Source organism: Cynocephalus volans, chromosome 2 (assembly GCF_027409185.1).
Source record: "Cynocephalus volans isolate mCynVol1 chromosome 2, mCynVol1.pri, whole genome shotgun sequence".
Taxonomy (NCBI): Eukaryota; Metazoa; Chordata; class Mammalia; order Dermoptera; family Cynocephalidae; genus Cynocephalus; species Cynocephalus volans.
In genome coordinates, this window is record NC_084461.1 from 38,874,110 (window position 1) to 38,879,071 (window position 4,962).

Genomic DNA, 4,962 nt, shown 5'->3' on the forward strand with positions numbered 1-4,962 from the left:
GATTCGAGGATTTTAGGGGTTGTATGCCAGGAGACAGAGAGGAAGACCAAATACACATTTCACAATATCACCCCACGAGAGAATATAAAATAAATATAAGAAAAAATAGTATAGGTGATTACTTAAGGAGCCCTTCACAGATGCTGGAGACCAGTAGAATTTTGATTTAAGAATGGCAGTGTAATCTTTAGGATTCTTTCTAGTCTGCTGCCTGAGTCAATAGAAAAGAGCCTTATTTACAATTGAATTTGGCTTCTGACAAAAGTAGAAATGGAGAGATCCCACTCACTTTTGACTCTCCCACACAGTTTTTCCATTCACTCACGCATTCAATGCATTTGTTGAGCACCTACCATGTATACTCTTAAACCCTTTTCTTCCTGAAAAGGGCTATTCCTCCAGTTTCTATAAGCCAGGAATTATTAGGTCTTAGTACTCATATGTTTTAGGGCAAATCAGGATTAAAATCTCTAGCACCATTTAAGAGAATTCATGATTACAAAAAAATTAATCTAGCTAAGAATGATATCCTTGCACCCAATACTGATACACCCTTCTTAAAGTCACAGCCTAGATGAGGAAAAGTATGTACCTCTATTTTACAAGATACCTCTTTTCCTCCCATAGGCTGAAACTTTTTTTAAAAAACATTCTCAGATCTAGAACATTTCCCGTATAATTTCTTCCCATTTTCCTAGTTTGCTGCCATGTAACATAAAATCTGAATTCAGGAAGGACTCTGTATCAACTTTCTATTTCAGTCATGAAACAATACTACATTTAGGGGTGAATACTGCTTCTGAAGCTATTTGCACTCTCACATTTCATCTGGGGGAAAGAGTGATCGTGTTTCTGCTCCTTCAGGATTAAAACTGTAACTGTTAGCTTTCTGAATCCTCCTACAATTTATCCAAGGTCAGGGAAGACTTTTTAAAGTGACCCAAATGAGCACAGGACTTCAGTATTAAAATATTATAATTGTCCCCATTCCAGATCTTTTGTACGGACGTCAACTATAACAACCTGATTGTCCACACCACTGAAACACGGCACATTTTCTAATTAGAAGTGACTATGATTTTCCTTCTATGTAGAAAAAAAAGTGGAGGGGGAATGCCTTGGGAAACCAGTTTGCAATGTTATCTCGTTTCTCTTAAATACATATTGTACCACCAGTTCCTCTGATCAAGTTCATGGGGGAGAATAGAGTTAGGCCAACGTTATTGCTTTTGCTCCCCTCTCTGTGCTCTTTTCTCTTCCTTTTCCTTGCCCTCCTGTTTGGCCAGTTTGTCCCTCTCCCTTTGCAGCTTGTCCTGTTCCTTCTTCCTTTGGGACTCATCCCAAAGTGAGTCTTGCTACAGTTTTTGGGCATTGAGGACATCTTCCACACTGGTGTTTTGGAAGAGAGATTTATCAGAACCAATGTTCATTGCAGAGGCTCCTGAATCATCCTTCTCATTGCTTCATCCTCTCCATCTGTTACATCTGCATACTGGGCCAGAGGGGCAGCTTTTCTCTGCTTCTCCTCTTCCAACACCATCCTGGGCTCCACAACAATCTGCTCCTGCTTCTCAGTTAGGGTGGCAATGGCCTGTACCTCATCTTCTTTTTTCATGTTGGTGACAATATTCTGAGTTTCCAAGCATCATTCCACAATCTTTTTGCAGATATTAAGGAGAGAATCTTCTTCCAAGAAAGCAGAGAGGATACCCTGCTCCAGCTTCTCTTCCTCCTCCTTGTCCTGCAGGCCACCCAGGATGTAGGCACCATAAAGAGCTTGGTCCACTCCCAATGCTCCCAACTGTCCACCCAGCCACCATCGAAAGTCACTGCCCCTACCATCACCTTCACTGGAGGTTGCTGCTGCCACTTCACCAGGTGCTGCCATCTTGGGATCAGGATCAATTTCTACATTCGAACCTCCCTTTTCTGTCATTACAACTACTTATATCTTGGAGCACTGTATTTCATGAAATTTTGCAAAAACATTGAAGTTTACTTCTTTGAATCTTTCCTGCCTAATTTTTCCTGTATTTGCCCATAGAGGAAGGTATTCCTGTGTTCACCATGGGGAAGGGAGTGGGACAGTAAGCAGTCCCGTCTGCCCTTTGTGTGGCAAGGGTGACCTCCTCTCCTCCTGGAGTCCAGAGTCCAAGCCTATGATACTTGTAAGACTGGAGCCAAACAGTGTGCAGACCCTTTCACACATTCTGACTCATCTTTCTTCAAAGTAGCTGGAATGAAAGATGGGGAGATGATACTGGAAGACAGGGTCTGGGGAGGTAGGATAGCAAGCCTCAACCCACCCCATCCTCTACTAGGTTCTTGACTCCACGACAGGAAAGAATTCAAGGGCAGAGTCACAGTAACAAATTAAAACAGGTTTAATGTAAAGAATAAGAAATACGGACTTCACAGGGAAAGTGTGGCCTACCTCCAGAGACTGAGCAATAGCTGCAGCAAGTTTAATACGAAAGTGAGAAATACATACTTTATAGACAAAGGGCAGACTGGTCCCAGAGTGAATAGAAGCCCACAAAAGGTAGGTGTAACACAAAAAGTAAGATATACACACTTCATAGGCAAAGTGTGGGCTGGCTCCAGAGAGAGTGAGCAACAGCCCCGCCTTCTTTCAGATTCCACTTTTACAGTTTGACTGTCTTTACACTTTCATGCTATCCAATGAAAATTCAGCTGGGGTGGGGGGGTCCCAGTTATGTAATCTAGTCTTGCACATGCTCATTTGGTCTCTTTTAGAGCATGCTCATTGGGCAAATTCCACCACATTCACCCAATATATTCAAATATATTCAGTGCTTTCTAGCGCCTCCAGTGGAAGGTCATTTATTTAGAGCCTCCAGTGTAAACTTTTACTGAACATGCTTGGCCACTGAGATTACACAAGTCTGCCTCCTATGGTCTCAATCTCCATGTGCTGGTGCTGAAAATAGGTACTACAGGCCACTGTAGCTTACTTAGGACTCAGAGATGAGGCTTCAGTCCTAGGGAAGTGGCTTGAGATCCCAGGGAGTGGCCTGAGACCCAGGGGACTGGCCCGAAATTAGAATCCCAAGCGACTGAGCACTTCCTATCTCAGAATGAGTTTTATATTTTATTCTTTTTTTTTTTTTTTTTTGGTTATAAACATTCATGAGATACAATGCTGATTGTCACCCCTTATGCCCAAGATATGAAAGCAAGATCCATACTGGCAGCATGCCCATTACCACAAATTGCTATTGTACCCCATGTCCCCCACCCAATTATACCCAACCTCCCTCCCCTTCCTCCTTTTCCCCCCACTCCACCCTATATCCCAAGGTCTGTTCTCTCCCTCTGCAAGTCCAATGCACCACTATGGTCTTTCTTTCCTTCCTTCTTTCTCTCTTAGCTTTCTGGTAGGCTTGATTTGGGGGCTCCTAGGGAAGCAGAACAGCAAACCTTGGATTGTGGGTGAGATTTCTGTGGCCAGTGAGCAGCTGGAGGAGTAGAGAGACCAATGAATGCAGAAGCCATATGCATAGGCTTTTTAATCAGCCCCCTGGCACCTTCCTTCTCCCCATAGGAATCTAGTAGAGGTGGAGTTTCTCAACTAATAGGGCTAAAGTTTCACAGCTCCTTGATTGCACAGGCCCCCTCCAAGGCCTTGCTGGGCTCCCTAGCAAATGTTTCCCACGGTCATATGCTCTCCTAAAATTTGCAAAGTAGTATATTTTTACATTCTTTTTCTTGAGGAGGGTCCCCAATTATATACATATCTACATATATGTGTATATATTCACACAAATACACAGAAAGAATTATGTACAGAGAGAAAATACATAGTGGTATACACACAGTTCTGGGGATAGAATGGAATCCAGGTATCTAAGCAGACTTTTACTGGAAAAAGGAAGTAACTTCATATTCCAGGTGGGAGATGGACAGAGGAAAGAGAGGCAGGTGGGAAAACACTAACACTCTCTCCCTTAGATAAAGTTGTGTCTACCTATTTTCATTTTTTACTTTAGAACATCCCAATCAAAGGGCACAGATTTTTTTTCTTAAGTGCAAGTAAGCAAAAAGTACAAGATCATGAACTCTGGAATTCAGACTACCTGGGGGCAAATCTGTCTTCCAACATTTACTAACTCTTTATCAATGTCTTCTCTAGAACCTTAGTTTATCACCTGTAAAATGAGGACAGTAAGGGTACCTGCCTCAGATAGTTAATACAGTTAAACAGGTAAAGTACTTTCCAAATTGCCCACTGCAAAGAGCGTGCTCAACTAATATCTATTGTAATTATTTTTTAAGGTAGAAATTTATCATCAATGAAGGATAAATGTAAAAGAGTGGCTGTTAAGTTTGTGTGCTCTTGCCAGAAAAAGATAATTTTTACTCTTTAAATCAAATGTACAAAAAAATTACTTTATAATTCTTATGCCCATAGTTAATTTCTCACCCTCTGTTTTCAGAAACATTGGTGGGAACAAATATATTTTTCCTCCATCTAGCAAGTAGACTAGTCATATCTTTTTTTTACTTTTAATGGATTAATTCTGTTCATTAAACACAGTCTAATTCAATAACAGACATTGAGAATCACTTTGTGCTAGGCACTGTGTTGAGTGTTAGGCACAGAAACATGAATGAGGCCTGGCTTCCATCCTTCTTGAAGTCTCAGTCTAGTTGGAGAGCCCAGCAAGAAACACCAGGACCCCATAAGGTTGATTTGAAGACCAGAAAGAAATGCTGAATGCTCAGGATACAGCCTATAATGGCTTGCATTTTTTGATGGGAAACTGAGATGCAATAATAAAAGACATTTGAAAAACCCAAAGATTCAGAAAACAGAGGGAATGAGAGAAAACAGTTTGGACCACAAAATGGCAGTGATGGAAACTTGGCAATAGCATCAGATGGTGGATCCTGAAGGAAATGTGAACAGTAGGCTATTTCCTCAGCTGAGCTGAGGCTCAG

The 4,962-nt window shown here is 41.6% G+C and overlaps 1 pseudogene; it reads right to left on the minus strand.

The window, feature by feature from the left end:
• Positions 1-1,220: 1,220 nt before the first annotated feature.
• Positions 1,221-1,888, minus strand: LOC134367485 (coiled-coil domain-containing protein 43-like; annotated as a pseudogene).
• Between the last annotated feature and the right edge of the window lie 3,074 nt (positions 1,889-4,962).